This window comes from Petromyzon marinus, chromosome 34 (genome assembly GCF_048934315.1).
Source record: "Petromyzon marinus isolate PM22_M1 ecotype Great Lakes invasive population chromosome 34, UKy_Petmar_22M1.pri1.0, whole genome shotgun sequence".
NCBI lineage: Eukaryota > Metazoa > Chordata > Hyperoartia > Petromyzontiformes > Petromyzontidae > Petromyzon > Petromyzon marinus.
Window position 1 is genome coordinate 7,392,758 of NC_133700.1, and position 27,296 is coordinate 7,420,053.

Sequence of the window (27,296 nt, forward strand, 5' to 3'; positions counted from 1 at the left end):
TAATTTCGCACACGCACCCACACTCTTTACACACACACATTATATGCACCCAGTGAACATTTACCAACACACTGACACACGCACAACTTTATATAGACACGCACACATAATATATACACATCTAGCGTATACACCGATACAATGACACCCACCCACGTACCCTTGATATATACACACACATCATATACATTTACTGCACACTTAACAAACTCGTACACATACACTAATTTATATACCCAATAAAACTTACCAACAAAACGAATATACACCCACCCACACCCATCACTCGTGTAAACACAATGTTATACTGTACTGCCAATAACAATACTTATCAACACACACACACACACGTACTCTTTACACACACACACAAACAAATATCCCCCGTGTAGCCTTTACAGACTGTTGGGGCAAGTGCTGTTTGCGAGCACTTATGAAGGCCGGCACGGCACACAAGGGGGTGGGTGGCCAGCACCACGCACGCCCGAGCGCCTTTGTCTCCCCAGTGGCGATGTTTACACGCCGCACCAGGTACTCATTTGAGGCTGAGTCGACCTAGGGGAGGCCCAGGACCAGTTCAGATAATCGTAACTGGTGTTTGCCGTGAGCGGGAATCTACGACACACACAGCCACACTATGACACACACAGCCACACTATATCACACACACTCACACACAGCCACACTACGACACACGCGCACTCACACACGCAGCAGCAGCAGCAGCAACTCAGCCAGAAAGAGCAAGGCACGCGCGCGTGTGGTGCTGCTGCGCAGGGTGTAGAAAGCGAACGGACGAAGAGAGCGAGAGAGGCAAAACGAGAGAGAGAGTAGAGGGGGGAGAGGGGGAGGGAGTGGAGAGGAGGGGGGGCTAATCTGCAGTTGAAGCAAAGCCTTATGGGATTACATCAGCCTCTTGTTCCACAGCCAGTAAGGAAGGATGTGAGAGGGAGGGATTGTTTAAGTGATGTTTTTCACTGCTTAACTTTTTTAATTCCACCTCCCTCCCCCCAATCCCTGCCGACCGGCACACACAGAGTTTGTCGCCGGGAGGTCTCTGGCTGCTGCTCTCTCAGTCTTGCCATCACCACCATCACCACTAGCAGCAGCAGCAGCGGCAACAGCTTACACACATAGTGGGGTTAGGGAGGGGGGGATGGTTGTGAAACAGTTTAAAGTATATGGTGTTTAAAAAAAACCAAAGGCATATTCCAAGTCGGAGTACATCAAACTGTGGCCGACTGCCTCGGTGCTTTAATGTTGGCTACAAAGTTGTGGGGTCCAATTGTTGTTATTGTTTGCTGCGTGTGTTGTTTTAACTGCGAGAAGATCGTATATACAACAACAACCAAAACAAACACCCTCCCCATCGCGAGAAAAAGACGCGACTTGTTGTCAAGTTATTAACAGATTCTCCACCAAAGTAAGGTGAGTTCGACCCGTGCGGTTTTTTTATGTCTTTTGATGCGATGATTATTGAGTGGTTTTTTGTGGTTGTCACCACGCGTAACAGCAACTTTGTACCAACAAGTGAGATGGACGTGTGATATATATGTATTTTTTGAAAACCTTGAAATATTACAACTGCATTGTTGGAACGCTGATTGTAGGGGGTGTTCATTGACTAAAGATCACCGCTTGTTGTGGTAACTTCTCAAAGACCGATAAGAGATTGTCTGTCTCACCCGCCACCGACTGAAAATTGTTTTATCAGCGTTACAGACTCACCGGTGCTGTTATCTTTTGAGCGTAATCACATTTTGCACGCGTTTAAAGTCGGCTGTTGGTTTACACGCGCGCGCGCACTTGATGCAATTTTGGCAATCTAATGTAGAATTTTGTAACGAAATTAAAAGTTGTAGGCGATTGTGTCTGGACCTCGCGCGCTCGTGTAAAATTCCACACTTTAATATTCATCGTCAGCCAGTGTCTATCCACTGCTGGATGAATAAGGGCTTTCCTCCGCACGTGACGAATGCATACATGATAAATGCCATCATGACCTTTTTATAAACTGCGACACTTTAAAAAGTCGGGAAACTTGTCCTGCAGGAAAATCAGTCGTGTATATAGCGCGCGCGTGTGTGTGTGTGCGCAGACACACACACACGGTGCAGTTTAGAAAGTTTGTCGAGTGGCCGTCTGTAAGCACGCAGAAATACCGTGTTCAGATTGTATAATTTCACCTCCGACACGTACATTATTTAAGTAAATAAGGCCATTTACGTAAGGATAAGCTGTTGGAAGAAAAAGAAACCTGTCATTCGGGTTATGATTTTTTTGATCGCGTACAGTACAAGTAGTCCGATAGAAGGAGCGACTTGCGCCTGCCATAAGGAATGTGGAATTTCCACCTCCTGGCTCTTGGAAATGAACGCAGTGTTTCACTTGCACAGCGTGGATACACTTATAATCGCATATTTTCGCAACTTTTTGACTCTCCACAAGTTCCAGATGGTTGAGCGAGTCATGCAGCGTGATACGTTATTGCGATTTAACATACAAGAAGACACTTCTCCCTGGGGACTTATATATGCACGTATAAAAAGTAACAACATGAGACTATCCTAAACCCTGAAAGATATCACGCAGCACTCGTATTTGGCAATGGGAGCGGTGGTGGCATTACGGTGAGCGCGCTTGCACTGTGAATAATGTGGCGGCCCGAGTTCGATACCTGGCCACAACTAACATCAGTGGGTGAGTGACATCAGGACCAGTCCTTCACCACCCCCGCTCTGAGGGGCGTGGGGAAGTATGGTCAAACAACCGTCGTGATTGATACAGTTACGGGGATAGGGCTCTACATTAAACCAGGATTTGCAATGCATCTCTAAACGTTTCGTCAAATTAACTTAAGATTTCAAACCATTTGTAATACAAAAAAAAAATATATAGTCTTCCATACAAGCGTTGAGTTCTGTTTGTGTGCGTCATTATACATCCTTGTATTCTCATTCTGTCTGAATATTTATTTTAAACCGTGGGGGCGGGCGGGGGGGTGACACGTTATTTTGGCTAAAACTGATAGCTGTGGGTCGGCCACGAAACACTTTAATATGTGGACACTAATGGCTGCTCTTTTTGTTTATTTTAAAAGATGCCAGGGGGTGCCCCCACGGCTGCAAAGTTCCGTCTCGTTACTACCACTCGTTGCGTGACTCTGATCGTGTGATAAAGTGTTGCAGTGTTGCACTGAAGCCTGGTCAATCCACAGCTGGATGAGCGCCTGCCCGAACCGTGCGGGTTGTGGGACCTGGTGGTTTATTTGACCATACTTCACCGCTCCGGTCACTGTTGGTTCGGTGAAGTTGGGCGTGATTTGGACGTCACTCTTATCCACTGATGCTAGCCGTGGCCTGGCATCGAACTCAGGTTCCCGGGTTCTTAGCGCCCTGCGGCGTAATGCCGCTTGCATCCAAACACGCAGATACAGTACAGCGTTGTTCATTTGCATATTCAACATTCTTATGTAAATAGAATACGGTGTAAAACTTTATTAGGTAATAACCAAATTATCTCCAGCAATGGTGAGAATTCATGGGTTCCAATCCAAACATTCTGATCATTGCGGAGATCAACTCGCAATCCGGGTCGGTTGACTCGGCCTATCACCGCACTGCGGGGGAGGGGTGGATAAAAAATAAGTACCACGCTTTTGGAAATCGGCCGTATCGTGTGGACGGAGTACTCGCTCGGTCCTGCCCCACCGGTGTAGCTATATCAAGTGTGAAGGCGGTGCAACTGCTCCGGGTCCCACGTGCCGCGAGGAGGTCACAGGGCACGAGGCTATGAAGACGTTGGGGGGTGAGGGAGGGGGCAATTTCCAAACGAAAAACTTGTTTTTATTTTACTAGGTAAGGCCCCACTGAGCTATATAGCTCGTTTTTCTGAAGCGACCTGGCCACCACAAATAATAGCCCAACTAGAAGTGGCTTATCGTGTGGAAATGTATAGCAGCCAAATACTCTAAACACATGTTTCTAAATGTGAAGGAAAAAAAAAACGGAGGACCGCAGGGAGAGAGACACGCATACTCCAAATATACAGGTGTTGGGGTCCGGATCGAACCCACGACCTCCTGTATACCAGGCGAGGTAGTTAACATCTCGCCACCACGGTGCCCTGGTACAAAGAATTTAATTAATTGCACCATGACCCATGCAAACCGTGCTACTGCGCCCACTGCCCTTGCCATAGGGATGTGGAATTTTCACCACTGCATCAGGGCTTGAGGCAAGAGGTAGTTGTGTGGCAAACCGCTCCCAGACGAGTGGGGAAACCACTTTGGCGTGGTTTTTCGAAATGAGAAGACGCTGCACAATACATCTATCAGGGTCTCAACATCTCTGCAAACTGCAGGAGGCGCAGATGCCCCCCTCTTAAATCAACTTCCGGATGATGACCTCTCCACGTGGTTGTCGGTCACGGGGGTTGTTTGACCGTACTTCACGCTGGTCGGTGCGGGTTGGCGAAGGGCTAGGATGTGCAAGTTCCGGTTCAGATACCAACCCGGCCACCGATGTGAGTCGTGCTCAGGTCGCCGGGTTCGTAGCACGATGCGCTAACCGCTGCGCCACCGTTTCACCATGCCAACTTTGTAATCCCAAGAACAAACTCGGACTCAGTGTCAAAAGTCAAAGTTGTTTTTAGTCTAGCAAGCGTGGGCTGATGCTCATCTCTCCCGTTTACAGCGCTGAGCCAGTGTTGTTAATTCCACATCCATACGAGACACGGGACTGTTGAGTTTTCCCACAAAGTGGTACTCGTTTTATCGACCCCGAAAAGGAATGATGAGCTGATATGACCCAAGATTTGTATTTTAATCCTTAAAATTGACAAATCGTGGACTATGAACCCTGTGCCACCTGATCAGATAGTTGTGACGTGTTTTGAAGAAGTTGCTGCTGTCCGAAATATTATGTTCGATATTATACATTTCCTTTTTCATAATCATAACATTAATTTATACTGGAGGAATCCGTTGAGCTGTGAAGCTCTTTTTTTCCACAGATGTCCAGTAGGGGCGTCTCAGAACGTTACAACAACAACCAGTACAAACACGATAGCAGTGCAAAGTATAGGAATGGCAAACCAATCTCTTGGAAATAATATGCAAATACAACTAAACAATTCATAATAAAGGTTTTTGGGTTAGATCGCGTGATTTATAAATGTGTCGTAACCCTCCACCACCCGACATGGCCAAACAGTAAAAAAAAAGTGTCACGTTTACAAAGGACAAATAGTTCACTACTTTAGCCCACGGGTGTGTTGAAGAGTGAATCAACATCATTTAAAATTTGAGTACGACGTTTCGCTGGTAATTACAGTGAGGGAAAAAAGTGTTTGATCCCCTGCTGATTTTGTACGTTTGCCCACTGACAAAGAAATGATCAGTCTATAATTTTAATGGTAGGTTTATTTGAATAGTGAGAGACAGAATAACAACAAAATCCAGAAAAACGCATGTCAAAAATGTTATTCATTGATTTGCATTTTAGTGAGGGAAATAAGTATTTACCCCCTCTCAATCAGAAAGATTTCTGACTCCCAGGTGTCTTTTATACAGGTAACGAGCTGAGATTAAGAGCACACTCTTAAAGGGAGTGCTCCTAATCTCAGCTCGTTACCTATATAAAAGACACCTGTCCACAGAAGCAATCAATCAGATTCCAAACTCTCCACCATGGCCAAGACCAAAGAGCTCTCCAAGGATGTCAGGGACAAGATTGTAAACATACACAAGGCTGGAATGGGCTACAAGACCATTGCCAAGCAGCTTGGTGAGAAGGTGACAACAGTTGGTGCGATTATTCGCAAATGGAAGAAACACAAAAGAACTGTCAATCTCCCTTGGCCGGGGGCTCCATGCAAGATCTCACCTCGTGGAGTTGCAATGATCATGAGAACGGTGAGGAATCAGCCCAGAACTACACGGGAGGATCTTGTCAATGATCTCAAGGCATGTGTCGGGTGGTGGAGGGTTACGACACATTTATAAATAACGCGATCTAACCCCTAAACCTTTATTATGAATCATATTGGTCGCGAAAGCCTACGTGTTAAACTGATAACTAAACAATGTTTTTTTGAAATCTCACCAGGTAAAGCCCCTTGAGCTATTAACTAATTTTTCAGAAGCAATTCGGCCACAAATCATAGCTTAACAAAGTGGCTTATGATGTCGACATTTTTAGCAGCCAAACAATCGAAATATTCTAGACAGCATGTTTCTAAATAAGAATGCGTTGATTTTTTTGTTAGGACGGTAGTGGCAGATGCAGTACGTTAAGTGTTTGCAAAGGCATTACATTGCAAAGAATCGGATACATAGGAAAAAAATACCTGGTGTCATTTCTAACAGGGACGGCGATTATGCAATCGTTAGTGCAATACGTTACAAACCTAGCCCACCCGAGTTCAGTTCCCGGCCATGGCTGAACACGAGTGGCAATCGATATCCAGTTTTCAGTTTCATTTTTTTTCAGTTTCATTTATTTGGTATAGCCCTGTGAGCCATTCGGCTCTTTGAGTCGGGTGCAACCGCAACCCCGCACTAAACCGGCGTGGTGAAGTATGGTCAAATAAGCCCCGTGACAAGGTGTGTGTGTGTGTTTTCTCCTACAACATCAGAATGCAGCAGCACATTAAATACGCACTACAACAACAATAGTTTAAAGCGGTTTGAAGCATGTTTTATATATTTTTTTTGGGAGGGGGGGGCAGAGCTTTGTGACGCCATATTTGAGGGGGGGTCTGACTTTTTGTGACGCCGTGTGACGAGGGGGGGGGGTAAAAAATCGTCCAAAATCGCGTGACGTCATTTATGGACGGCCCCTTAGGTGCTGCCCGTTGTAGTGGTGCGTTGAGTTTGTGCGTGCGTTGAAGGTCATGAGCCGTTGAAATCAGGCTACCCGGGGATGTGATGAAGGTGGACTTCAAGTCGGTATCCGAGAGGTAATGAGAAGGTTACAGCGTGATGGGATTAAACTTGCTCAGCTGGGCCATCTCACCGAATAGCGCGTTCTCCGGATTGTGAGGCTCTCCGGAAAGTAAGACGCACCCCCAAAACTCGTGTCCGGTGTTGAAAAAGCTACACGAATGTTGTGGGCACAGATCCCCCGTGTAGCCTTAACAGACTGTTGGGGGCAAGTGCTGTTAGCGAGCACCTATGAAGGCTGGTAACGGCACACGAGAGGGTGGGTGGGCAGCACCATGCCCGACCGCCTTTGTCTCCCCAGTGGCGATGTTTACACACCACACCAGGTACTCATTTGAGGCTGAGTCGACCTAGGGGAGGCCCAGGACCGAATCAGATAATCTTCATTGGTGTTGGCTAGTAAGCGGGAATGCATAAGTATCCCGCACATGGATATCTTTTATGAAAAAAAAATACGTATTTAGATCATCAGACTGCGTAAATATAACGTTTGATATTTTAAGAAAATGCAGCGTGACCCATGCAGAAAACGCGCGAGAGCTGGTTGCTTATCTTTGCAACCAGCTCTAAGCCAGTGATTGAAATCCCACGTTCATGTCAGGTCTATCCATTGGTGAACCGCAGTTGATGTCTCAGAGTGGTACCCTATTTTATTGGCCCGAGAAGGGATGATGCGGCCGACTGGAATTCAAACTCACCAATGGCTTTGAGTGTTTTGCCACGGTGCCTCCCATGCAAGAGTGTCCATGAAGTTAGAAAAAGTCTGTTGAAATGAACAGTTTATATCCTTTCAGTCTGATCAATGTATCCCTACAGGCTTGGTTATGCGCACTCACACGCACGCACGTGTATAAACTCGCATATTAATACACCTACACGCACGTGTAATCATGTACAGTTCATACATATAGCATATACTTAAATACGCAAACGCGCATATACTTCTACACATATACACGTACAATTTCCCCCGTATAGCCTTAACAGACTGTTGGTGTTAGCAAGCGCCTATGAAGGCCAGCACAGCACTCGAGGGGGTGGGTGGCCAACACCACTCCTGGCCGCCTTTGTCTGCCTAGTGGCAATGTTTGACACATCACACTTGGTACCCATTTGATTGAGGCTGAGTCGACCTAGGGGAGACCAAGGACCGGTTCGGATATTCATCACCGCTGTTGGCCAGTGAGCGGGAATCGAACTCGGGTGGCCAGGTTCATAGCGCAGTGTGCTAACCCCTGCACCACCGCTCCCCGCATACACACATACACACACATACTCGAACACAGTTACATGCATTTTCACAGTATGGGCAAACAGACGCTGCTTTATACGCCTAGATGAATCATACAGCAGCACTACCATGGATTTTCAGTGGTCATTTATTTTTCACAACCGTGATATTTCATACTTACTAATGTTTTTTTTATAAACTCATGATGGGGTCTGTTAGCAAATGCAACAATTATTTTTGGGAGTAAAAAAAAACGATTAATCAATTTTGATATTTAAAACTTAACTTACGTAAATATATTTCTATGAATGTTTTTTTGTAGATGCGTGCTTTGAATGGCATTGAGAGAAAGCAACAGGATACATGAATTAGAGAATGTATGCAGGTTAAAGGCACCAGTACAAAAACTACTATTTACATTTTTATTTTACCATGCAAGTCCCACTGAGCTATTAATATATTTTTTAGAAGCGACCTGACCACAAATGATAGCTCAACGAAGTGGCTCATCATATCGGCATTTTTAGCAAACAAATACTCTCAACGCATATTTCTAAATGTGGGAGGAAAAACCGGAGGACCACGCGATCACGGAGGGAGAGACACGCAAACTCCAAATATACAGCAGCAGGCATCAGGGTCGGGATCGAACCCACGACCTCCTGCCTACGAAGTGAGTCGGTTAACATCTGGCCACCAAGATTTTAGGCGAGTGGGCCTTGGGCAGGAGACGTCACGGCTAGAAGGGACGATGGCCGTTGGGTCGAGACTAACCATGGAGTGGCAGCCCAAGGACTGGAACGTGCCGTAGAGAGAATGGAGATGGAGCGATGAAATCAGCCACGTGATTGTGTTCCAGATGGATTGTTGCATCGCAGGAGGCAGATGAAATGGAGCCGAGCAGCTTATTAGGCCCTTCTTGCTGGAAATAAATAGAATCCGCTTGCTCTGCATGGATGGCGGCAGCGGCTTTGGGAGGTCTTCATCCAGCAGTGGACAGATCACGACAAAATATGATGATGCTTAACCGGGCGGGGTGGTCGGTTAACAGCTGTAAGGTTGCTCGTCCCAACCCTGGTTTGGGGGTGGGGGATTTACTCGGCCTATCACCTCCGCTCGGTCACTAAAATCGGTAACGCATTGTAAGCGGCGTTCACAGCGGTTGCCATCTGGATATACTGTCCCCTGCACATGGGAATGTGGAATCTTCGCACCGGCTCAAGGCCGCCAACGGGAGACTGAGAGCCACCGCTTTCGTTATTTGAGGAACGAAACTCTCTTCGACTTGACTGAACTTGTCTGGGTGCTGCCGCTGATGATTGCTACTCGTTAACAAGGGGGGGTGTTGTCTGTCGTGACGTACCCGCGGCAGTTGATTCAACCGCTCATTTAACATTCGGAGGCGTTTATTGGGAGCTGTCGTCATTTGAAAAGTAATAACGACGAAAAAAATCGTACGGCGTGCGTTTGCCTTTTTTTTTTGTTCGAGAGAATTTGGGGTAAACTAGGGTGGAGGAGTAGGCCAAAATATCCACTTGGAGAGGTGGAGGAGTAGGCCAAAATAGCCACTTGGAGAGGTGGAGGAGTAGGCCAAATTATCCATTTGGAGAGGTGGAGGAGTAGGCCAAAATAGCCACTTGGAGAGGTGGAGGAGTAGGCCAAAATATCCACTTTGAGAGGTGGAGGAGTAGGCCAAAATATCCACTTGGAGAGGTGGTGGAGTAGGCCAAAATATCCACTTGGAGAGGTGGAGGAGTAGGCCAAAATATCCACTTGGAGAGGTGGAGGAGTAGGCCAAAATATCCACTTAGAGAGGTGGAGGAGTAGGCCAAAATATCCATTTGGAGAGGTGGAGGAGTAGGCCAAAATATCCACTTGGAGAGGTGGAGGAGTAGGCCAAAATATCCACTTGGAGAGGTGGAGGAGTAGGCCAAAATATCCACTTAGAGAGGTGGAGGAGTAGGCCAAAATATCCATTTGGAGAGGTGGAGGAGTAGTCCAAAATATCCACTTGGAGAGGTGGAGGAGTAGGCCAAAATATCCACTTGGAGAGGTGGAGGAGTAGGCCAAAATATCCACTTGGAGAGGTGGAGGAGTAGGCCAAAATCTCCACTTGGAGAGGTGGAGGAGTAGGCCAAAATATCCACTTAGAGAGGTGGAGGAGTAGGCCAAAATATCCACTTGGAGAGGTGGAGGAGTAGGCCAAAATATCCACTTGGAGAGGTGGAGGAGTAGGCCAAAATATCCACTTGGAGAGGTGGAGGAGTAGGCCAAAATATCCACTTAGAGAGGTGGAGGAGTAGGCCAAAATAGCCACTTGGAGAGGTGGAGGAGTAGGCCAAAATATCCACTTGGAGAGGTGGAGGAGTAGGCCAAAATATCCACTTGGAGAGGTGGTGGAGTAGGCCAAAATATCCACTTGGAGAGGTGGAGGAGTAGGCCAAAATATCCACTTGGAGAGGTGGAGGAGTAGGCCAAAATATCCACTTAGAGAGGTGGAGGAGTAGGCCAAAATATCCATTTGGAGAGGTGGAGGAGTAGGCCAAAATATCCACTTGGAGAGGTGGAGGAGTAGGCCAAAATATCCACTTGGAGAGGTGGAGGAGTAGGCCAAAATATCCACTTGGAGAGGTGGAGGAGTAGGCCAAAATCTCCACTTGGAGAGGTGGAGGAGTAGGCCAAAATATCCACTTAGAGAGGTGGAGGAGTAGGCCAAAATATCCATTTGGAGAGGTGGAGGAGTAGTCCAAAATATCCACTTGGAGAGGTGGAGGAGTAGGCCAAAATATCCACTTGGAGAGGTGGAGGAGTAGGCCAAAATATCCACTTGGAGAGGTGGAGGAGTAGGCCAAAATCTCCACTTGGAGAGGTGGAGGAGTAGGCCAAAATATCCACTTAGAGAGGTGGAGGAGTAGGCCAAAATATCCACTTGGAGAGGTGGAGGAGTAGGCCAAAATATCCACTTGGAGAGGTGGAGGAGTAGGCCAAAATATCCACTTGGAGAGGTGGAGGAGTAGGCCAAAATATCGACTTAGAGAGGTGGAGGAGTAGGCCAAAATAGCCACTTGGAGAGGTGGAGGAGTAGGCCAAAATAACCACTTGGAGAGGCTCTCTCGAGCCCCCCCCCCCTCTCTCTTTCCAGTGGAGGCCCTTGTGTGGGCAGTGCATGAAGAAAGCCTCGCATGGTTGTGGCCTTGCATATTGTTGTTGCCTGCATATTGTTGTTGCCTTCATATTGTTGTTGCCTTCATATGTCTGTTGCCTGCGGCTTCGTTGACCTTTTTTAGGCGACGCAGCGACCTCCACGCCAGTCCCCGTGACAACGAGTCTTGAGCTACGCACTACTTTTAGGACCCTTTTCCGTCTCCTTTCGTATTGGCGAGGTGAAGTTTCGCAGCAGTGTACATGTGTATCAAGGTTATTACGCCATTCGATGGCCGCTGTGGAGGCTTTGGAGAAGTGAGCTGACCTCACGGATTTCAATTGTGTGGGAGCTATTCTCTCGCTGGGTGGAGCTGGGGCGCCGCTGTAGCAAGATGTTAACGCCCGCGCCTGGTATGCAGGTAGTCATGGATTCAGTCCCGTCCCTGACGCCTGCTGTATATTTGGAGTTTGCACGTTCTCTCGCTCTCTCTCTCTCTCTCCCCAGGTAAGGCCCACTGAGCTGTAAAGCTCTTTTTCAGAAGGGGACCTGGACAAATGATAGCCCAACTAAAGTGGCTTACCGTGTGGACATTCATAGCAGCCGAATATTCTAAACGCGTGTTTCTAAATGTGGAGGGAAAAAACCGGAGGACTCGGAAAAAAATTCACGCGACCGCGGGGAGAGAGACACGCAAATTCCAAAATATACAGCAGGCCTCAGGGTATGGATCGAACCCACGACCTCCTGTATACCAGGCGAGGTGGTTAACATCTCCTAGCCACCGCGGCATCGCGTTGTAATTGGCATTAACGCACAACGGAGTGCACGTGCGCCATTTAAATCGGGTTTTTGGCTTCAACACAATTTTTTTGATTATCCCCGGCTAAACGAGCTCACGTCCAGACGCGTTTTAAAGCTCGCCAAGTGCCAATTAACTCCGAATTTTTGAGCGAAACGCCCGCCGCAAAGTTGCGTCGCAACAAAGACGGACGGTGGCTTCGCGAAAGCGAAAACGGACAGGCATTGAAAACTCGTGAACGTCCTGACGTTATTCTTTATCGGTGTTTTACGGCTTCAGAAATGTCGGTGTTTTGTGGCGCACCAGACTCCCGCCTTGGGTTGCTCGCCAAACGATTCGGCTTCGAGCTTTGTTGGGGGGGGGGGGGGGGGGTCTCGTCGTGTACGCTTTCATCCGCCGGCGAAGAATTAACCAAATGATCAAATTATCAAATAACCAAAGAGGGGTGGGGGCGTGATTGTTACAACAAAAAATCCATCCCCCCCCGCCCCCCACTCCCCCGCCAACCATTATTTCGATATGGTTGAACATTTTAATTTTGTACGGCGACTCATTTTTTTTTGGGAGAATTAACCGCACACGGACACATGGGGAGCGCCCTTTTCCTGCCACTCCGAAACCATTATACAGTACGCCTGGGGCGGGTCTGGATGCGGTCGCTGTCAAACGAGTGAGACTAGCGAAAGGGACTCATTCTCGACAGCAAGTAAGGGCTTGCAGAAAGAAAGAAAGAAAAAAAAACGCCTTTGTTTTTTTTGTTTGTTGCCGGAGCCCGGCTATGATTAGGCGCAGGTAAATGTGTGCGTCGTGGCGGCTTTGTGGCAATGAAATAAATAAATACTTTAATAGCCCGTGCCGCCGGCGAAATAAAAAAAAGAAGAGTTTTGACGAAAATATTTCCAACGCAAAGTAGACCGCGCGCGACCCCTAAGTCCGTCGCAGAAAGAGCAAACCGCGCCGCCTCCGTGCGCGTGTGTGTGCGGGGTTGTGAGGCGAGATTGTCCGACGTTTCACCCCGCGTGCTGGGGGCTCCTTCAGGAGCCCCCAGGTTTAACGACGGGAGAGGCCGAGAGGACGCCCGCCGTGGAGAGATTGAGCGGTGAAATCGGTCCGTGTGCTGGGATGAACGGTCGCGTCGCGGGAGTGTGACATTCAGGCGACGGCTTGAGGGGTCTCTTGTCCAGCAGTGGATTGATCATGGCTGACTATTATGATGATACTGATGATACGACTTAAAGGGGCGTTATTTATCGCTGCCGTTAGTCTGCTGCTAAGCTCTCATCGTAAGTTTGCGTTGGGATCCATTGCTCGACACGACTTGCGAAACGGAAGATTGCAAATTGCGGTCGAATCCAGTGGCGCTAAAATGGTGTCGGCCTTAAAGCTCTCCGACTTCGAGTTTTCTGCTTGAATTCAGTTCCCGAAGAAGGCTCCGTCCCTGGAGCGACGCGTCGGACATCGTGCCGAAACAACCAGGCGCTTTCGCGCCGAAAACGCGCAGGGGCAGAGCTACGCAGCAGCAGAAGCAACCGCGTAAAACCACGGCGTTTTATTTGCGTGTTGCACGTGGGTGAACTTCTTTCGCACCGTACGTATTCAATCGTGCTCATCGTTGGTGCGGAGGAGGGACAATGGACCAAACGCGAAAAGCAGTTGTAAAGAAACGAGTTTTCAGTCCTGGATTATTTAAAAGTGCGCAGCCTCCAGTTGGCTTCCTAATATCGGAAGGAAGAGAACCACAGACCCCCCCACAGAGACCCACAGAGACCCATATTCGTGTATGTATGCTGAACCAGTTTCGTAGCCAGTCCATGCTAATTATAGGTGTGGGGAGAAGTACAACAAGCTAAACACTAAAACGTGTTCTAAAGAAACACATTTTAAAAAAATTCAATCTGCACTATTTAAACGTGTCGTAGCGTTCAAACGCGCGTGAAAAACCACACGCGGTTGGCCCCAGTGTCTGCGTTGGCAGTCGATGCGTTACCACCGTGTAGGGAGACAGGACGCCGATAACCGCTGGCCCGCGTCACACCACGTCGCACCACGTCGCACCACGTCACACCACGTCACACCACGTCACACCACGTCACACCACGTCGCACCACGGTCACACCACGTCGCACCACGGTCACACCACGTCGCACCACGTCACACCACGTCGCACCACGTCGCACCACATTACACCACGTCACACCACCACGTCACACCACGTCACACCACGTCACACCACGTCACACCACGTCGCACCACGTCTCCACCACGTCGCAGCACGTCGCACCACGTCGCACCACGGTCGCACCACGTCACACCACGTCGCACCACGTTACACCACTTCTCCACCACGTCACACCACGGTCACACCACGTCTCCACCACGTCACACCACGGTCACACCACGTCACACCACGGTCACACCTGCTGTCGTCGTCGGCTCGAGCGCGCGATATCGCGATCTCGGCAGCAGGTGTGAATGCGCCGCGTTGTTTTTACCGCGCGACACCTGCGTCTCTGTACGGTCACGCTGGGGCGGGCGGGGGGAGGGGGTGGGTCACGGTCCACGCCTGGAAGAACGCCCGCACGGCGCGCCCAAGGCGGAGGTCACAGCGGGTCGCGTGCACTTGGGGTGACGACTCGGCTGCGAGGTTTTTCGTTTTCCGAAGTCGTGCTGGATGACCCCCCCCCACACCCACCCCACCATGTGTTTTGGGGTTCGTGCCGCGCGTCGCTTGGCGGACGCCCGACGTTTCGCTCCCGCGGGCTGCCAGCCTTCTTCAGGACGTGTTTTGCAGACCGGAGGGAAAAAAAATTCAAATGGCAAAAACAAAAAAATACGTCGCCCGAGAAGGGCCTGTGTAGGTCGACCGCTTGGTGACGTTGCCCGTTAGGTTTGGCCATGTGTGTACAAATGTATTTGTTGTTAGCTCAATACACGTGTCGCGCTAAGATGTGTGCGCATGTCTGTTCAATTTCTTTCGCACCGCACGCGCGTAGCCAACCGTGCTAAAATCGGGAGGTGCGGGGGGAGGGTGGACAACAAACTAAAGCACTACCAGCAGTTTAACAAAAAATGAGCTCCCAATCTAGATTTAATTGCCATATCAATTGGCAGAATGCTCACGAGAGATAATAAGCACCCAGCTACTCGTATCATGATGCGCATCGTAGTCCAGCTCATTCGTCAGGCCCACTGCAGAAACGAAGGCTTTTCCCCATCATTAGGACGCTGTCTTTCCGACAGCTCTGTTCTTCACCTGAGGACGGCTGCTCGCGTTGTGGACGAAACGTCGTGAGAATTTGATTGTTTTATTATTATTTTATTATTTGCCTTCTACGTGACTTTACCGAAAGAACCAAGAATATGAATCCCTGCAGTCACGAAAGCTTTAAATCGAAAGAAAAAAAATGAAACTTTCCCCATCTCTCGTGGGTCATGGGGTTGATGTGGGGGGGGGAGGGGGGACGTGCGTTTGACCATACTTCACCACGCCGGGTCAGCGCGGTTTTGGCGAAGGCCGGGGATACGTCGAGCTTGGAGCACCGAAGAAGTGCGCACGTGTGACGATGAAGTCACCGGACTGCTCTCCTGCGGGGCAGTGTGAGGTTGGAACGGGGCCCCACGGCTCGGCTTTTGTAGCCACGGTCCCACACGGCCGTCAGAGAGAGAGAGCGAGAGAGGGGAGCCTTTTTAATCTCCGCTCGTGTATCAGGTGTCCACTGCGTCTTCCGTCGTTTGTGCCGATCCGGTTGCAATGCTGCCCATTGTTTTCGGGCATTATGGTCGCTGATGAGCCGTGTGTTGTCGAAGCTGGGGCAGTATCGTGGATGGTGGGCTTGCTGATGGGCTGCGTTGTGTAAAAGCTGGGCAGTGTGGTGGTGGTGCAGTTTACGGAGCTTTGGAGCATCGCGCTGTATATCCGGTGCCGTGATTATGTGACTGCGTAGGAAGCTAACTCGACGGCGTAGATATTTCGGTTTCCTGTGATAAGTCCACATCGCGATGTTCCATTGGGTACTGCTGCGTCGACATTGGCGGCTCATTGCCCGCACTGAGGCGCAGTACTAGTAGCGATAGAAGCGTGATACGGAGGCAATTTAATGGCTGGTGAGCGTGCGGGCGGACTGGACTGATTTTGTGAGCGCTGGGTCGTCGGTCGACTTGACTGCGTGACTTGGCGCGAGCGTTGAAGCCTCACCGCTTCACCATCGCCCATTCTCTTCCTCTTCCCTCCCGTCGCCGCTCCACTCCTTCCCGTCCCCTCCCCTTTCGTGATCCCTTGGTGTCCTCTATCGTTGTCGCTCAATCCCTCCCTTAGCCAGGATGAGTCTCTCCATTAGCTGCCACTCCATCGTTAGTCTCGGCCATCCGCCATCATCGTCCCTTCTAGATATGAGTGTGCCCTGCCCAAAGCCACTCGCTCTTCTCCGCCGGTCGCAACGCTATCTTTAGTGTGCCCATGTTTTCCAATCCACAATAGAGGTTTTTTTGGGTTAAATCGCGTAAATATAAATGTGTCGTTAAACCCGCCACCACCCGACACAGCCAATTAGTAAGGTCACGTAACCAGAACGTGCCAATTAGTTACGAGTACAGCACACCGGTGTGTTGGAGGGCAAATCCACTACAACATTTACAATCTCCAATCCGCGTGTTCCTCTTCCTGTCTCTCTTGGTGCAATTTGCGAACTCTTCGGCCCTTCATTGAACCATTCCCTTGGCCAATGTCGAATGCTTTACAAGTCGTCGCGAACTGACGTGGTGTCTGGTTGTCGCCATCCCCCTGCACGGCACTGCAGGGGGACATTGCTCGTGGGCCCGTAACCTGGTAAAATAAACGATTTTTTTTTAAAATAGGCGAGTATAGGCACTGCACCCATCTCATGTTGTGTTCATGAATGTATGTTGAGCTTATTTTGCACCTTACGTAGCCAACCGGAGGTGCCGGGGGGGGGGGGGGGGTGGGCAGGGCAACAACGTTAAAACAAAAAGCAGTTCTGAAGAAATACGTTTTAAATCTGGATGTGAAATATTCTACAATGCCGGATTCAAGTTCAGGTTGCTCTGTAGTGGTGTCACGGTCAGGCTTGCATAGGTTGCCACGTTTGTTAAATTATTATCTGAATATTCTTGGTTATTTCGATAAAGTCACATTGAAGGGAAACAATAATATATATAACAATACGATTCTCACGACGTTTCGACTGCAACACAAGCAGTCATCATCAGGTGTGAAAACTAACGGCAAGAACATTTGAAAGAAGTGTCCGTAGTTATGTATTTATTTTAAAACGTTAGCACCACGGATAGCGATTTGACAGTTTGTTTAGATGGATGAATCCATCTATGTTTCCTCAAAGAGGGGGGAGACGAAAAATTCATGTATGCTGTCTGAAAGCCACCGAAAGCGTGAACAATCAATTAAGACCTCAAGTGTTTTATCAAATCCTTCCAATGATTGCTAAGCCAGAATCCATCTTCTCGGTTGAAATTGTCTCTGTGTTTGTATATGTGGATAGCCTCATGAACGAATCTCTCATGGTAGCCAGATGGCTTGCAAAGAACCTCTGTCTTGGAGAAGTCAATGTCATGTGAGCCTACTGAATTATAACAGTGATCTGCCACGGCCGAGGTGTTGGTCCTACCCTGTTTAAGGTCTGCTTTGTGTTCACGAATGCGGTCCGAGACATGTCATTTGGTTTCTCCATGTAACTACTACCACAGAGGCAACTTAGTTTGTAGACACCAGGGTACTGTATGTCTGGAATCACATCTTTTACAGACGGAACCAGATCACGGATTTTCTGTAATGTGTTGAAACGGACCTGGATCTTGTGTTTATTCAAGATTTTGGAGATCTTTTTTGTGATCCCCACAATGTAGGGTAAGGTGATGGTTTTGAAAGGCTCCTCAAGAGGGTCCTTCTTCATGGTTTGAGTGATAGCTTTGCGGATTGTATAGTCGGAGTAACCATTAGCCTTAAGAGCTTGGTGTACGTGCTTGAGTTCACTGCCTATGTGTTCCTGGTCGGATATGCATTGGGCTCTATGGTGCAGAGTCTTGATGAGAGAATTCTTCTGCGATGGATGGTGGTAGTAATCCGGTTTCAGATAAGTATCCGTATGGGTAGCTTTCCTGAAAACAGTGGCTCAATGAACCATCAGGTCTCTTTTTTATTAGGACATATATTTTAGTATTTTATTGTTTCCCTTCAACGTGACTTTACCGAAAGAACCAAGAATATGAATCACTGCACCCACGAAAGCTTTAAATCAAAATTTAACCGCCTCTACGAGGAGGGTTTCCACATAACTTTAAGATCCTTCAACAAACTCCGGGATAAGAAGGCTCAGCTTATCGAGTCTCTCACCTTTCTGAAGAGATGCCGCGACTCTGGGGTAATACCAATCGCATTTACACTGACCTCTGCTGCTGTAACTTCTTCTAATGCGAAACGAATTCTTTTCAAAACTAGCTTAGCTCTTATCTCAGAGAAAATCAGACGTATACGCACTGAACTAGATCAGTTAGACAAGACACTCTACAAATCACACTTATCATTGACGGCAACAATGTCCACATCGTATTCGGAACATGTAGACAATATGACTGCCTCTTCAGCTGCTACTGTCGACCAAATGTAAGGACAACCTGATTTCCAAATTTAACCTCATCTCCAACAAAAGAATGGACCCACACACCAAAAAGCTAGACGTTAACAAAGTTAATGATATCATTGCCCAAGTAGACGTGGCTCTCAAGGGCCTGGGTCACATCGCTGCAGATGTAGCAAGATCTGAAATCGCTGCAACCCTCAAAAACGCTAAGATGCCAGCTAGCAACCTCAGCAAAGATGAGCGTTTTGAATTATATAAATTAAAAAAGAGGGATGTCATTGTAATCCTCTCAGCCGACAAGGGCAATGCTACTGTCATCATGGATAAAATAGAATATAACAACAAAATTAAAGAATTACTCGATGATGGCAGCTATACAAAAATAACAAGAGATTCCACCAACAGCCTCGTCACATAAACCAACAAAATAATTTCTGATTCAACAGCATTAATTGATCAAACTAAACAGTTTTCGTTGAAACCTTCTGCTGCCAGGCCACCAAGATTATACGGCTTACCAAAAATACATAAGGTAGATACACCCCTTCGTCCCATCGTCTCTACTATCAACTCCCCCACCTACAAACTGGCTCGTTTTCTGTCTGAAATCCTGCGGCCTTTCACTGGAAAAACCACCTCTGCGGTACAAAATTCTACTCACCAGGTATCGACAATCAAGGGTATTTCCCTGTCCCCAGACGACCTGCTTGTCACTTTTGATGTAGTTTCCTTATTCACGAAAGTTCCTGTACCTGACACCATCGCAATCATTGAAGACTTGGTTCATCAAGGACTAAATACTGAGGTACCCCCCCTGGTGAGACACTGCTTAACCAATACATACTTCACTTGGAATGGAACTTTCTACAAACAAACAGAGGGTACCCCAATGCCCCCCCCCCATCTCCGGTTATAGCCAACATTTTCATTGAGAAATTTGAGACTGACGCCATCCAGACGGCCACTGCGCCCAACCTTATGGAAGAGGTACGTGGATGCCACTTTTGTCATCTGGCCACATGGCAGGCCTGCTCTAGACCAATTCTTAGACCACATCAATTTCATACACCCAGCCATCAGATTTACCATGGAAGTCGAAAAAGATGGCAAGCTACCTTTTTGGATGTCCTAATTAAAAAGAGACCTGATGGTTCAATGAGTCACTCTGTCTACAGGAAAGCTACCCATACGGATGCTTATCTGAAACTGGATTACTACCACCATCCATCACAGAAGAATTCTCTCATCAAGACTCTGCACCATAGAGCCCAATGCATATCCGACCAGGAACACATAGGCAGTGAAGTCAAGCACGTACACCAAGCTCTTAAGGCTAATGGTTACTCCGACTATACAATCTGCAAAGCTATCGCTCAAACCATGAAGAAGGACCCTCTTGAGGAGCCTTTCAAAACCATCACTTTACCCTACATTGCGGGCATCACAAAAAAGATCTCGAAAATCTTGAATAAACACAAGATCCAGGTCCGTTTCAACACATTACAGAAAATCCGTGATCTGGTTCCGTCTGTAAAAGATGTGATTCCGGACATACAGTACCCTGGTGTCTACAAACTAAGTTGCCTCTGTGGTTGTAGTTACATTGGAGAAACCAAACGACATGTCTCGGACCGCATTCGTGAACACAAAGCAGACCTTAAACACGGTAGGACCAACACCTCGGCCTTGGCAGATCACTGTTATAATTTAGTAGGCTCACATGACATTGACTTCTCCAAGACAGAGGTTCTTTGCAAGCCCTCTGGCTACCATGAGAGATTCGTTCATGAGGCTATCCACATATACAAACACAGAGACAATTTCAACGAGAAGATGGATTCTGGCTTAGCAATCATTGGAAGGATTTGATCAACCATTTCGGGTCTTAATTGATTGTTCACGCTTACGGTGGCTTTCAGACAGCATACATAAATGTTTCGTCTCCCCCCTCTTTTCCGAACATAGATGGACTCGTCCTTCTAAACAAACTGTCAAATCGCTATCCGTGGCGCTAACGCTTAAAAATAAATAAATACAGCCACTTCTTTCAAGTGTTCTTGCCGGTGGTTTTCACACCTGATGATGACTGCTTGTGTTGCAGTCGAAACGTCGTGAGAATTGTATTGTTTTATATATATTTTATTTTTTTATTGTTTCCCTTCAACGTGACTTTACCGAAAGAACCAAGAATATGAATCACTGCAGTCACTAAAGCTTTAAATCAAAATTTATTATCTGAATGTTTGATGTTGTTCCCGGGCTTCGCCGATACTTCGTCATTTTCTTTATTGTCTTATGAATAATGCAAGATAGCGATGCTATCGTCATAGCACGGGAATTTAAACTAAAACTAAATTAAAGTTTTTTTTTTTAATTTTACCAGGTTGAAGCCCACTGAGCTATGCAGCAATTTGTCAAAAGCGACATGGCCACAAATGATAGCTAAACAAAGTGGCTCTCATCACGTGGAAATTTAGAGCAGCCAAATAATCTAAAGGCACGTTTCTAAATGTGGAGGGAAAAACCGGAGGACCTGGAGAACGATCCACGTGACCACGGGGAAAGAGACAGGCAACCTCCAAGTATACAGCCGTCGGGGTCGGGATCGAACCCACGACCTCCTACATACCAGGCTTCCACATTCAATGTCTCCTCAGCAGAGTCGGCGCTCGCTTAAACCAATGCTGGCGAACTGCCGGATGTTGATAGGCAAAGGGCTCCTATCTGTTAGAGAGGAGCCCAACGTCCATTAACGATCGTCGAGTTTCCCAACGTGGGCATTTAGGCGATGGGGAAAATCAGCCGATGGGCGTTCGCCCGCTGCGTCTGGGCGTGCAAGTACCGCTCCCGCTATGAGCGCCGCGAGGGCGAGCGCCGGTGCCGCCGCTTGCTCGGCTCGATCGAGACGCTCGGGGGGGGGGGGGGGGGGGAGGAGCGGGGGGAAATATGGCGATTATCGTGGCCGCGTATTAATAATAAAATAATAATAGCGATTCTGACATTCACACTTTGCTTGTGATTTTTTTTTATTCACAAGAAACACAAAGGGATTGTACGTCGACAGAACCTTCATGGTCGCATGAATGCAACGATCCCCCCCCCCCCCCCAAATATCCTTTGACAGGATTTTAGCTGTGAATGTGGTAGTGTAGTGGTGGTTCCTGTTCATGGCCAATAACGGTGGCGAATATCTAAACCATTTATGGGCCTCCCCTTGGTCGACTCCGTCTCAAACGAGGATCTGGTTAACGCGCTGCACTACGAACCTGGCTACCCGGGTTCGATTCCCGCTCATGCCTACCAACACCGGTGATGATCATCTGACCGGTACAGGGCCTCTCCTAGGTCGACTCGGCCTCAAACGAGTTCCTGGTGCAGTGTATAAAACTTTGGCACCGCAGAGACAAAGGCGGCCGAGCGAGATGCTGGCCATGAACCCCCTCACGTCGCCGTTCCGGCCTTCGTTGGTGCTCCCCGCAGAACAGCACTTGCCCCACAACAGTCTGCTAAAGGTTTTACGGGGAATCTTTGTCATTGTCATTAGTCACGGCGTATGTGCAATTTCAGATGTGCAGGAATTATGCAAATATCTGTGTGGAAATCATCCCATGGAACACACGAGGGGGGGGGGGGGGATAGCGACTGTGTGCAGAGGAACTTTTTAATTGTAGGGCAGTTTGCTGGAACCCAGGCGAATTGGCACTTTGTCCATAAAAAAAAACATTTTATTCTATACGTATAAAATATTTGACTCGTGCGTGAATCGAAAACCTCCTGTCGCCCCACTCCCTCCCCCACCGATAAGATGTGGAACATATAAATAGTGAGTTAAACGTACGCAGATCTCCTCCATCCTTGTGTCGCCAGAGTGCCAGATGCAAACACGCTTTAGTCCGTCGGCTTTTTGACTTTACGAATCAAAAATGGTCCCAGACCAATAACATCCCAGCGGCATTTGTCTTGAGCCGGGGGGGGGGCGGGGGTGGGGGATGTGGTCGACAACTTGCGGTCGCAAGTCGCGGCTCTTTAAGGACCTCATCGTGAGACGTTAATTCATGAAGGGCCCTGCCACCGTCTCGTATTCACCACGCTGCATTGCAGTCCTTGAAACATTGAGGCTTTTTTTGGTGCTGAATTCGAACGAAAACGGCTCACTTCTTGTTACTTTGGTTGCCTGACTCCTCGGTTTAAGCAAACAAATGAGGGAGGGAGGGAGGGAATCATCGTGGACGACCTGCGGAGGTTACATTGAAAACTAATTTATTTCTCACTGCTTTTTGTGTTTTCGTCTGTTGCCCCCCCCCCCCGCCCGCACCTCCGATTTGCGTGGTTGGCTACGTACGGTGCGAAATACATACAACATACATACAACATACATACAACATACATACAACATGCATACAACATACATACAACATACATACAACATACATATGTTGGGCGGGCACGCTCGGTAATTGCCACCCACGGCCGCCCCCCACCCCACCCCCTCCACGCAACACGCAACACGCACGTGCACCAACACCGGCCCCCTCTCCGCGTGAGTGCCGCCCCGGTGGGCTCCTCGGGTCAAATCGCACGCCCGGTGCGACGGTCAAGGGGATTGGGGGGTGGGCGGGGGGGGGGTGATTGGTAAGCTTGGGGGGAGGGGTGGGGGGGTCAGCAGCCCCCTGTAGCCGGCCTGCTGTTCGTGACACCCGGCGTCAATGTGAGCGTTTTGTTCGCGCGCCTCTCCGCCGTCGCTCGGCCGCCGATCGTCGGCATCGGCCGCCGCCGAGGAGGGGGGTTCACGTGCCTTTGTGCGTTCATTTTAAATGCCCCTTGCTTAGCAAAGACCCCCGAAGCGCCAAGCGGCCAGCAACGAACATCACTACTGTGTTTAAGGTGGAGTATATTACACTTGTATAATTATCATGACGGGCTGCTGATTTGCGCGGTGCGCAATCCGTGTTTGCATGAACTGTGAGTATATGAAACAGCCCTTTAAATGCACGCGTAACGTGCGTATGTGTGAACTTCTTGCAGCCAACCGTGCTAATCGGAGGTTCGTAATCATCGTTGTCGTCGTCGTCTTTTTATTCATGGGCGAGTGTTTCTTGTGACAATTGGGATCCGTGTTGCGGATTGGAAGCCATCAAAACAAATGACGCAGAATTTTCAACGGGCCGCCATGACTCGGCGGTTAGAGCGGGTGGCCCCCAACTTGAAGGTTCGCCGAGTTCACATCGTGGTTGTAGGGTAAGGAGTAGACTCAGCCCATCATCACTACAGGGTCGATAAAATTAGGTGCAACTTTGTAGGGAAGTCAAACAGATAGACTCGCACCCCACCATAGGGTTGTGGAATTTCCAATGGACTGGCTCTTCGGGGCTGCAGGACGTGACTTTGACCTTTTTGTAACAATGGAGAATTTGTGAAGATTAAAAATCACACACTGAAAACAATTGTACCTTGTAACTTTATAGCGATTTTTGAGTTTTTGTGGGAGGGGGGGGGGATTTTTTTTCGCAGTTTGAGCAAAATCGAGAGGACGTGTTCGCGCATGTTTAGGACTGTGAGAGATGACACAAATGGTAAAGTTTGCCGGCAAAATAGCATGGTTCATGGAAAAAAGATAACAGAATCTGGCAACAATTATCTCGGCTTGAGACTTTCCCAAGCCACGTCTTTTCGGGCTTGAAGTATAAAATGAAATTCTTATAAAACACACGGTTTTTTGTATTATACGGATGGCTTGGCAGTAAGGAATTATATTGCCCTAAGTGTGTGCGTGTTTTTACGAAATTATTGGAAAGATTAAATGTGCATTGCTCCGGTGGGGTGGGGGGGGGGAACTGGGATATTAAAATAAGAGGTTAATAATGTCTGCACTTCACGCGAGTTTTGCCGTTTCTTGTTATTATAAATTGCACACTTGCGTGCGAAATACTGCGCGTTGAAACGCAAGCGCACACATTGACGTTAGCCAGACCGGACTTTAAAGAAATGTATTAATTGCCAGAGGGTATTTGTATATTTTTGAACAAAACAATCTTTTTAAAGGTTTCATTGGCCCATAATAGCCAGAGCGATTTTTTTTACATCGTATCGTGGTGTGACAACAGCGTGTGAGGTCCTCATGAGTGACTTCCACATTTACTGTAGAATTAATATTCTTTGGGTCTTTCGGTAGAGTCAAGTAGATAGGTTGAAAGATAAACAGAACATGCCAATTCGTTACGAGTACAGCACACCGGTGTATTGGAGAGTAAACCCACAGCGTTTACAATTCGAGTACCGTGACTTTTCGCCAGTAATTACACCGAGCATCATCAGGTGACGGCCAGAGTTGATGATGCTCGTTGTAAACGTTGTGGATTTACTCTCCAACACACCGGTGTAGTGTACTCGTAACGAATTGGCATGTTCTGTTTACGTGACCAACCTTACGAATTCGTTGGTTGCGGGTTTAACGACACATTTATATTATTTGGTTCTTTCGGTAAAGTCACGTAGAATGAGAATAAAATAATAAATTGATCAAATAAAATAACACAATAAAATTCTCACGACGTTTCGGCCACAACACAAGCGGCCTTCATCAGGTGAAGGGACGAGACTGTCACTAATCGTCTGTATCTGATGCATACGAAAGATGCGAGCTGAGTGGACCCGTTTCTTGCGCTGACAACAGTTACACGCCGTGATGGGTGGGGGTGATTTGACTTGCTGCAGGTGCGTGTAGCGAAAGTACGAGTCGCAAAGTGTAAGTATGAATCTGTGGAGGGGAGGGGGGGGGGTCGCGTATTAGCGGGTCCGCATACTCTGAGCCGCGTACTCGGAGGCCTTCCTGTATTGTTTTATTTCATGAAACAAGAGTACGGACGAAGTTATTAAATTCTTAGTTTTTTTCTTCCAATTCCGTTCCGATGACGCACGCGCATGGACTGACGAACGGAGACAGCCTTACGTGGGTGTACGTCATCGGGACGGCATCGGAAGGAGAAAAACGAAACAAAAAACGGAAGGAAAAACTGATGATGTACACGTATGTACATACGTCAAGGGAATGGTAAAGGGTAAATTTCAAGGATGATGATGTTTCTTAAACCTCCCTCCCCCTCTATATCATGTCCGGCCAGCTCACTTCTGAAAAAGAGCTACATAGCTCAGTGGGCCTCACCTGGTAAAATAAAAAAAAATAGTTTATAGGTATTGACTGATTCCAGCGGTTGTTATACGAGGCGGTATAATGCCTCCCTTGACGAAGAGGGCTCTGGACTCGATGGGTTCTGACCTGGTCATAAACCCAGAGGTCATTTACAGCGACATAGAGACACAGGCAAGGTGCATTCACACACTGGCACACTCACAAAACAGACCACCACATTCACACATACGAACAAAGGCAAAGATCCCCCGTATAGCCTTCCCAGACATTTGGGGCAAGTGCTGTTAGTGAGCACCTATGAAGGCTGGAAAGGCACACGAAGGGGGTTGGTGGCCAGCACCACGCCCGGCCGCCTTTGTCTCCCTAGTGCTTGGTTTACGCACGGCACCAGGAACTCATTTGAGGGACGGATATGACGAAAACGAACCCTGTGTCCGACAGACAGACAGACACAGTCGGACAGACAGATGAACAGGGGGACTGACGGACCAGACACGTGACCTGACAGATTCGAGGGAAAGATGCTACGGGCAGACGTGGACAGACAACCTAACGGACAAACAGACGGACAGACAGAAGGACATACGGACGGACGGATGGACGGACAGACGGACGTACGGACGGAGCTCATGGATCAACGCTTTAAGTTGGAAAGCGCTACGAGAAACAGACGGAACAGAGGTCGGGGGGTGGAGGAGGAGGAGAAACATGGTTCTGTCTCGATGTGGAACGGACCTCTGCACCTCCGCTTGCCGGGGGAGACACTGCGGCCCTTTGTGAGAGCCTCGCCGCTGGTTGGGAGCTGTGAAATGTCGCTCAAATTGGAGCTGACGGGGCAGGAGAGAGCTGTCGGGAACGCGAGAGCGGGGGGACAGCGCTGTCGGCGGAGCTGCGCTGCTCGTTTAACGGCTCTGCCGTGCGTGCGCGCATGTGTCTGTGTATCGCGTGCACGCGTGCGCGCATGTGTCTGTGTATATCACGTGCGTGTGTGTGTGTGTTTGTCGTGCGCGCATGTGTCTGTGTATATCACGTGTGTGTGTGTGTGTGTCGTGCACACATGTCTGTGTATCACTTGTGCGTGTGTATCGCAACGTTTAGCTCGCTGCTGCGCTACGAACCCGGGCACCCGGGTTCGATTCCCAATCATGGCCAACACCGGTGACTATCTGAGAGAGTCCTTGGCCTTCCCTAGGTCGACTCGGCCTCAAATGAGTACCTGGTGCCGTGTCTGAACATTGCCGCTGAGGAGACAAAGGCGGCCGGGCGTGGGGCCGCCCACCCACCCACCCCCTCGTGTGCCGTGCCGGCCTGCGTAGGCGCTTGCTCACAGCACTTGCTCCAACAGTCTGTTAAGGCTATGCAGGGGATCTTTGTCTTTGTTTTGTATCGCGTGCACGTGTGTCAGAATCAGAAT

At 48.4% G+C, this 27,296-nt stretch overlaps 1 protein-coding gene across 2 annotated transcripts in view; it reads left to right on the forward strand.

The window, feature by feature from the left end:
* Positions 1–230: 230 nt before the first annotated feature.
* LOC116948658 (cyclic AMP-responsive element-binding protein 5-like) overlaps positions 231–27,296 on the forward strand; it is a 125,121-nt gene continuing 98,055 nt past the window's right edge. The window contains exon 1 of one of the 2 annotated variants that reach the window (XM_032965561.2): positions 231–1,423. The gene's annotated coding sequence lies outside the window, so the exon portion shown is untranslated. Of the gene's footprint in view, positions 1,429–27,296 lie in introns of both variants that reach the window. The other variant, XM_032965560.2, reaches the window with a different exon arrangement.